The sequence below is a fragment of the Podarcis vaucheri genome (assembly GCF_965113315.1).
Source record: "Podarcis vaucheri genome assembly, chromosome: 3".
In the NCBI taxonomy this organism is placed as follows: domain Eukaryota; kingdom Metazoa; phylum Chordata; class Lepidosauria; order Squamata; family Lacertidae; genus Podarcis; species Podarcis vaucheri.
The window spans coordinates 59,658,241-59,667,976 of record NC_138761.1 but is presented as its reverse complement, the minus strand read 5'-3'; positions in this window follow the sequence as shown (position 1 = coordinate 59,667,976).

Here is a 9,736-nt window from a genome sequence, read left to right as displayed (position 1 = left end):
TGTCTTCTCCATCCTAGCTAAGAGACACATGGATAGGATAATCAGGAAACCAGTTGTTCTGTCAGCAGCCTCTTTCCCCTTTCTCACAGGTCTTAGGGCTACTTCTGGTGCTAGTTTACCAGGTAAGCAAAAGACTGACCAGACAGTCTCATATACAGTATGGTTGTAACGTTTTTTTGCCTCTTTTCATTTGACAAATGTTCTGCTACATTGGGGAGGTGGTAATTCTGCATTGATTTACTATGGATGTTTGTATGTGATGCCAATAAAAGGTTTGATGATGATGATGATGATGATGATGATGATGATGATGATATACAGTATAGCTCTGTTACAAGGTTTAGGTGATGTTTTGAGGGGTCATAGCCTGGCTTATTCAAGGTTTAAGAGATTTGAGAGTTTGCAGCCAGTGATCCTACCACGGAAACCCGTTATTTCCTGCTCACAAATCAAATAGTCCACTTCAAATATAACTGCAATGTAACTTGCTTAGTCAGGAGCATAGGAGTGTGTGCATGTGCCAGAGAGAACATAGCTTGCCTTTCAGCTCCAGGTAGCATATGCTGTCCTAGCATGTTAACAGAAAACTTGCTTTTGCTGTGGAAGTTGCTGGAACAGTCCAGAAACCACAGAGTGGCAAAAAGTAACCTATAAAAGCTGAAATGAGGGTTCCTAAAAGGGAATTACAGAACTGTGCCACAGGTATTTCTTGAGTTTCATTCACGCAGGAGGAGCCACATGAATGTAAACTGGAGGATGTGGATTTTTCATAATTTCTATGGACAATTTTGTGCTTTCAGTTTTCTTTTTGGCTTTTGAACTTTGGACACTCTTTCCCACTGTATGATTAAGATCACATTTCAGAAACTGTAACATATCACTCTAATGAAATCAGAGAAGTGACACCTTTCTAAATTCCATATCTAAAATGAACAGTGTAGGAAACACAGGCCTGAAGGCACTTTGAAGCAGTGCTACTACTGATGCTGTTCTGCCCCACAGCTACCATATTTTCAAGCTCCCAGAAAGAACAGGCACAAGGCACAAATGAAATGGTAACATTTCCAAAACTGGGAACTTAATATTTGATGGGACGACCTACCAGACAGCAGGCTATTATTCCATGTTCTTGCTGTGATGGAATGATTATGAATAAAATTCTATTAGCAGAGCCGTTGTGTGAAGTGCTCTGTACTGTATATACAGTGGTACCTCAGGTTACAGATGTTTCAGGTTACAGACTCCGCTAACACAGAAATAGTACCTCGGGTTAAGAACTTTGCTTCAGGATGAGAACAGAAATCGCGCGGCGGCAGTGGGAGGCCACATTAGCTAAAGTGGTTAGGCTCAGGTTAAGAACAGTTTCAGGTTAAGAACGGACCTCCAGAACGAATTAAGTTCTTAACCCGAGGTACCACTGTACTAGGGATACTGCTATCCTGCTGTATAAGAGGGATGGAATGATCAGGCAGTTCTCAGTCCCTGTCAATCAGGATCAGCCAGCAAGCAAGGGCAACAGAGTACACCTCACCTCCTGGCATCCCAGTCATTGAGGCTAATTGAGATTGAGAAAGGCAAGGCAACAGGGAGTTTAGCCCTGACCTCCCAGCCATTTCATCCCTCCTGTTTATAGTCAGCAGAGGTGACACCAGTGCTAAGAGCACCCCTCTGCACCAGTTCCTAATGTTGTCAATTACACATGTGCTCATTTATAAGCCCACTCCAGTGCTGTTTCTGCAAAAGTTGTTTTAATCTCCAAAAAAGATATTTAAATATGTATATATTTAATAAAAATACATATTTAATTAAGATTTTGTCCCAATATACAAATTTCTAAATCTAATCTACACTAAAATTCACATTTTAAATATATTTTGGTACGTTTTGGTAGCCAAGAACTACACAGCAAAATTTAGATAGGTGGAAAATCTGAGGGATAATTATGTTCTGATCTGCACATTAATCTAGGAGGTATGGGTCTGTTAGCACTGGAATTCGCAGAAATCAAATTTCTTGAGCATCCCTACCGTATACTTGACCTTCAGAAGACCTTTGACAAAGCCACAAATCAAAGAGTCTTAAGGGAACTTTGAATTCAAGTGATACTAAAAGAGGCCCTTTTATAGAACAACAGCTGGTTAAAAAAAACCAAGGATACACCGACAATTGGAATGGTGATGTTAATAGCAAGCTCCCCAAAGGATGTGTATTAGCACCAGTGCTACTTAACTCATAAATGATCATGAGTCAGGCGTGGCTAGTATAATGCAGCCTAAATTTGCAGATGACATCAAATTACACAGGAATATAAAATCCTAGGTAAACTGTGGAGATCTGCAAAACAGGCTGCAAAAAATGGCCTATTAAGAGTGCACGCACACTGGGTTTTGTTTCATTTTTAAATCATAAATCCACATGTACACTTCTGTCCTCAATCAGCTAGAAACTGATCTTGGGGTCATAATAGATAGCTACTGCACTGGAGCAGTAGTAAAAAAAAAATCAGTGTTAAGAATCATCAAGAAAGGGAAATAATCCGAAACAGTTTAACAGTGGATAAATTATGGTGCATATATGAAATATTTGTGAATTTCTGGCTAACTGATTCAAATGTGACACTGTAGAGCTGGAAAAGTTTCAGAAAAAGGCAACAGAAAAACAGGAATTTCTGCTAGTAGCAGAATGATGGGTAAAGGAACTTTAGGTCTTTGGCCCTTGCGTTTTTAGCCAGCCCCATCTCTCCTTCACAACTCCATTAACAACAACACCGACCCTGTCTTAGTTCTTGGCTCCCTCTACTGCCAAAATCAACTCTAAGCTAACTTACCTCAGCTCGGTTATAGTTTTCTCTATGGCTATCTTATAATTTAGGTCTAAAGACAAATAAAATTTATGTCCTGCCATCACTTAGTTCCAGTCAATGCAAACATTTATCCACATGAGTAACCTCAAAGGAATAAAAAGGCTATTCATATTTATGGATGGAAGCACATTTTTCAGTAGTTCATTGGAGGACTCCGGGGCATTCAGTATTAGGCAGAACCAAGATTCCAACATATTGTAGGGTTCCTAATAATAATAATAATAATAATAATAAAGTTCTGATTCAACATGTGGCTTATAATAATAATTAAAAGTTCTTAACCAATCTGTGGCTTTGCTGTTGGAAGACAGTTTTTGATTATTTATTGTTATATTTATATCCCCACATTTCTTCCTAGGAACTCAAGGTGGTATATATGTCTCTTCCCCTCCCCATTTTACCCTTACAGCAACACTGTGAGGCAGGTTAGGCTGAGAGATGGGGACTGGCCCAATGAGCTTCATGGCTGAGTGGGAATTTGAACCCTGGGTTTCTGAGGTCCCAGTTCAACATTCTGACCACTGCACCTCACTAGCTTGGTAGTGGCTTCTACGTTAAGATTGAGTTTTAGGAGTCTACTTAAAATTCTTCAACTAAGATCAAGACTGGATACCTCAAGACACCACTGCAGCTCACCTTGAAGGTGGGGTGGCCCCCACCTTGCTAATCAGCTTCAGCTGACTGTAATAGAAACTGTGACAAGAGCTACCACTACCATCATTGGAGGCTGGAGAGGCTAGGCAAGATCCCAAACTGCAACCATCCCTCATCATTCCAGTTTCTCATGCTCAATGAGGGTGGTTGCCAAAATAATTACCGTATTTTTCGATCTATAGGACGCACCTTGTTTTAGAGGGGGAGAACAAGGGGGGGGAAATCTCCCCCTCTCTGCGCAGGGCCCCTTCAGTGAAGCATCAGGAGAAACGGAGCCCCTTCCCTTTCTCCTCCCGCTTAGCTGAAGGGGTGCTGCGCCTTAGCTAAAGGGGCACCTACCCTTCCGGGAAAGGAACCCGAAGCCTCCGGAGCGCAGCGGGGGCTCCCGCTGTGCTCCAGAGGTTTCAGGCGGCTATCTTTGAAGCCTGGAAAGCGAGAGGGGTCGGTGCGCACCAACCCCTATCACTCTCCAAGCTTCAGCGGAAGGCAATGCGAAGCCTCCGGAGTACGGCGGGAGTGCTCCCACTGTGCTTCAGACGCTTCGCATTGCTATCGCTGACGCCAAGGAGCCTGTGTTCGCTCCATAAGACGCACACACATTTCCCCTTAATTTTTGTGCATCTTATAGAGTGAAAATACGGTAAATGTAGCTGCTTAGGTCAGATCAGCTTTTTCCCCATGCCTCATTGTCTACTTAAAAGCCTTGGGGCACAAACTGCATAAAATTTGCACATGCCAATTTATGTAAAAGGTAAAGGTAAAGAACCCCCTGACAGTTAAGTCCAGTTGCAGACAACTCTGGGGTTGCGGCGCTCATCTCACTTTACAGGCTGAGGGAGCTGGCGTTTGTCCGCAGACAGTTTTTCCAGGTCATGTGGCCAGCATGACTAAGCTGCTTCTGGTACAACAGAACACCAAAACCAGAGCAGCGCATGGAAACGCCGTTTACCTTCCCGCCATAGCAGTACCTATTTATCTACTTACACTTTTGGGCGTGCTTTCGAACTACTAGGTTGGCAGGAGCTGGGACCATATTTGGTCCCTGGGCCTGATGTATCCTATCTTAATTTGAACATATCTGCTACCAGAGGCAGAGAGAGAGAGAGCAGACCAGTAAGGAAAGTCTGGAGGGACAAACACCTGGCTACCAGGAGAGGCTAGCAACTCTCTCAGTTGGAGAGTGGCAGGTGGAACACTGGAGAACAAGGAGAGAACTTTATATGCATACACCTTTACCCCACTCTGCTGCACTACTGATTTATTTTAAATATTTTGCAAGCTGCCTGGAGAATTATCTTAATAGAAATAAATGCTCCAAAATAAATAATATCTAAACATATATTCAACACCAGTGGCTCCCCCCCCCCTTCTAGTCCTGATAGAACTGCTTCTGTTACCACCAAATCCCTTAGCCCATTATAGTACATTTTACTGTTGTGCAATTTTGCTTCCTGGTTCAGTTTGTCTTGATAAATGCACCGTGTACAAATGCTCTTCTGCATGCTTCGACGTCACTGTTCCTTCTCCCGTACACTCTATCAACCTCCAGATGTTGTCAACAGGCTGAATCTTCAATTGTTAACAAAAGAATTTCTTTGCAATCAAAGAGTGCATAAGCTGGTGTGATTACTCATTTTTCCAGCTTGAGTAAATGTGTTACTTATTTCCAAGAGCAGAAAACCCTGGTATGTTGAGTAACTGCACTTCTGTTTTCAAAGAGTCAAGCTTGAAAAAATGAAAATCATGTGAATCCATGGGATCAAGTTCAAAAGCAATTCTTCTTCTTGACATTTGTCAGGGCTGCGGGGGGGGGGTGTTTTAATTTTGGGGAATCATTGCTAACATGGCTATATTGAAATGGATGGTCGTAGGTAATGGAAATATATTTTATGACTAACACTGGACATTAGTCAGCAGTTATAAATAGCTTTTAAGTGATGCATGCAAAGAAACTGTGCATGGCCAATACATACATTAGTATTTTATTTAAATGCAGAAAATCTACACTATTTTCCTGTTGTTGGTTCTCAAGGCTAGAATTATATCATTTATCAATTAATGCTGCTTCTGGGAATAGCAGTATACAATATATAAATAATATTTAAAGCAATTCTGACAGAGCAGTCACACTCCCAAACATTAGCACAAGCTTTCTGAGAAATGATACTTCACAATTTAATTGGGGGTGATTTGCTTTTATTTTAAAAAAACCCTCAGTTGAGCTCCCGGTAGCAATAAACAATAAAAAATAGCATTAATTCATAAAGTATGAATACCATCTAGCCAATGAGGCACTGTGACAGAGATGCTGCAAGTAACCTCCCTTCCAGCGCAGGATCAGGAGCAGTCCCCATCTCTCCATACCAAGGTTTGGTGCCCAGGGTACCTGAGGCCCAGGGACTAGGTTCAGAATGACAGACATTAGTCATGGGGATGGTGGAGCACCCAGCTCATCCTATCACTTCTGAGCTAGAAAGATCAGTGGCCCGACTTGGTGTAAGGCAGTGGCTTTGTCTGGGGAGTGGGCTCAGCAAGATGCCATCTAACACTTTCCTCCCAAGGTTTGAGGCTACCACCATTGTTGTCGTTTCCACCTCCCCATCTTCCTGCTGCCCAAAATGCAGGCAAATGACAAGAGCTGCTAGGAGTAGCAGCGAACAAAGTGGGCAGGAAGGCAGGAAGGTAGCAGTAGCTAAGATCTGTAGCCACCAGATTCAACTACTCTCTCCCCTCTGGGCGATGTTGGTGAGGCGGTGACTGAAGCAGGTGGGTGGCCAACCTATGCCACAAGAGGAGCCAGGTGACACACACAAAAACAGAGCCTATGGCATTCCTGAGCAGGACAGTGCACAAGCCTGGCTATAAGTCAAGCCTTGGCTCTGCCTCTTCCATGCTCCAGTTTACTGTAAGCTGGCTCAACAGATCAGAAGCAAAACTGTTCCAATGAAATGTTGGCAGTGCAGGACATCGCAACAGTTACATTCTCCAAAATATGGGTTTGACTTTCTGGTCCACTTGCCATATTCTATCCACTGACAAATGCCTATTCTAAACATATTTGAGACATGCAACCCCATGTACATTATGATAAACAAAAACCTGGAGTTCACCCCCTATGGAAAGCAGGTGTTTACCCGGCTCAATGATTTCTTTCTTTAAACCTGACAATGTGTGGATTACAAGCACTTTAATTGCCTGTTTTGGTTGAAATGGTTTTCTATCAGCACAACAGAGAAATATCTGATTTGTGGAGGGGTAAGAACATCATCACACATTTCTTTTCTCCTGCAGGAGGGAGAAGATCCCTGCTGGAAAATATCACTTCATTATCATCAGTGAGAGCAATCACCCTTTTCCCTAATGCTTCTCAGTCATCCTATGCTGAAATGAAGATCGACCTTTCATTCAATCCTAACCATGAGGAAGGAGCATGGCATCCAGAAGATTGGGGGGGGGGGATGTCATAGGAAAGTCAAAGGAATAAATTAAGCGCCACAAAAGCATCGTGTGAAGATTGCCAAGTATACATAAGTATACACACATGAAATTTCATTCAGTTGTGCTGTCCAAAGCAAACCAGCTGCAGAAAGAAACAACCCAAAATCAGGAGCCCAATGGTTCGTGGTCGATTAGTCCATGGTCATGTGTTTGCACACAGGTTATATGGAATACATTTGACTTGTCTAGAATGGCTGTGCTTCTCTCTCAGTAGCATAGAAGCTGCAATCTGTATGTGGCCATACATTAAGTGATAGCGTGTTTTTAGTGACGGTGCCCAATAAAGTCTCAGACAATGACTGGCAGAGTTGCTCTAATGTCACAGAAGTTGCTTGTGGTCTTTTGCTGCCGCTGGCTGGACAGGCAAGCCTGGAGGAAAACAAAGCAAAAGCAGGGCCTGGGAAGCAAAGGCCTGGGAGGGTGGAGAAGGCCAAAGGGAAGAGTCTGAGAATGTAAGAAAACTAAGAGAGAGAACAAGCAGAGATGAGAGGCTATGCAGGTGTGGCTATGGCTGGTGCTCCTCTGTTGATTTGAAATCACCAGCCAAAAGTTCTGCTGCAGGCCTCTAGCCATGTATCATTAATCACTACTAAACTAGTATGACAACCACTTGTTGTCTTTGTCAGCACTTAAGCCTTGCTCTAAAACGTCTATCTGCATAGCAATGTGAGAATTAATCAGAGACATAAACATTAACCAAAAAGAAATGTTATCAACCCAATAGCTCTGACATCCTAGATTCCATTTCCTTACTCTTTGGCTGGGGTTTTATTTGAGGTTTTTTGTTGGGGGTGTTGCTGCTGTTGATTATTTGTATCTTTATTTTAGATTTTGTTGTGATTTATATGGAAACTGTTCTGTCTGATTCTGTATTTTAATGTTTTATTTATTGTTCATGACAGCTTTTATTATGTTGCAGTTACGTATTTTTCATGTTGCAAGCCATCTTAAGCATGGTTTGAAATGTGGAAAGGTGGCAAACAAATAAAATTATGTATGTATGTACTTTTTCTCCTTTCAGTCTTCCGCTTTCACTGGGTATGTTTTCATTCAGTTTATTCCTGTTTTCCTCCCTTGAGCACTTTCCCTACTTTCCCTTACAATCTCCATTAATCACATTCTCCACTTAAATACTTTATAGTAACCTTAAGGCTTAAATGTGCTTATGTCATAAGGTTAGTGCAAGTAGCACAATCTGTTTGGACAAGTCATTAAAGTGTGTTCAAGTGCTTAGCAACATGCTTGAAACTGCTTCCTAGCACTTAATACTGATAAGGCACAGATAAGTACACATTCTATCTGTAGGGACATCTTTTCTACAAATTTTTGGCAGGATAATTCATCTGGCTGTGTTTATCAAATTGCTTCATTTTTTTTCATTTGATTCTTTCAGTGTTGTATATTTGCAAGTAGAAACCTGCCAGGAAATCTCAGCACAATCCCATTTGGCGCGGGGATACCAGTTTTCATGCATGGCCTACTTTTGAGTTACCAAAACCCACTCCCAGCCTCCAAGGATGCTTGTCTGAATGTGCTGATAGCATTCATTCGTTAATTGTTTTTCTTGATACGGTCCTTTGATTGCCTATTCACAATAAGTCAAAACCTTCCATAAAATTGATCAAATTTACATTTGAAAGTTTTAAAATAAATTATTTATGTGTACCTTCAGGATTGGCTTGACACTTACCATCTCAGATGCCAAACTGCTCTGTTGCCAACCCACCAAATATTTTGGATTTATATACTAGTTTGACCTCAAAATAATGTTGGAATTTTGTTTTCCCACTTTATGGCTTTCTAGCATGTCTGTAGAGCAAAACTAAACATTACATGCAAATGCATAAAATAAAGCCCCAATAGTTCTAAAAATGAAAGGAGGCTTCAATTCTGAGTGGGTGTAGCTGGGGCAGAGGGAGATATTTAACACTTTGGCTCCCATTTATCTGCTCAAAATCTCCCAAAGCAGTTTCCCCAACATTACAAGTTTTTGCACTGTATTTACATTTGCAGATACAGTGGTACCTCGGGTTAAGTACTTAATTCGTTCCAGAGGTCTGTTCTTAACCTGAAACTGTTCTTAACCTGAAGCACCACTTTAGCTAATGGGGGTCTCCTGCTGCTGCTGCGCCGCCGAAGCACGATTTCTGTTCTCATCCTGAAGCAAAGTTCTTAACCTGAGGTAATATTTATGGGTTAGCAGAGTCTGTAACCTGAAGCGTATGTAACCTGAAGCACATGTAACCCGAGGTACCACTGTACTCCTACTACCCCTGCTACTTCTCAACTCTGCAACCTCCCAAAGCTTTTCCATTTTCTAAAAAAACACTGGGCCTTCATTAAACACATTTGTATGCTCCTGTGGTTAGTTTCACTGAAATAGCTGAAGCAATTTTATTTCCAAATCTATTACAGGGAAGGACGGTGCCTCAGCTTTGCATGCAGAAGTCATTAACAGACCTAAAAACCTGGAGAGCCACTGCAAGACATTGTAGACAATAGTGAGATAAATGGGCCAATGGTGTGACTTGGTATAAGGCAGCTTCCTAGGATGTGAAGTCTTCACATGTTTGCGCTTCCATAGCCAAAACCGTACCACCCATATGCAAGAGGGAGCAAAGACTCAGAATACCCCTGTGGTTTGTGAAAGTAAATCTTTTAAAAAAGAAATAACCTTAAGGGGATAAGAGTCTAAAAACAGCTGGATGAAGACTGAGCACC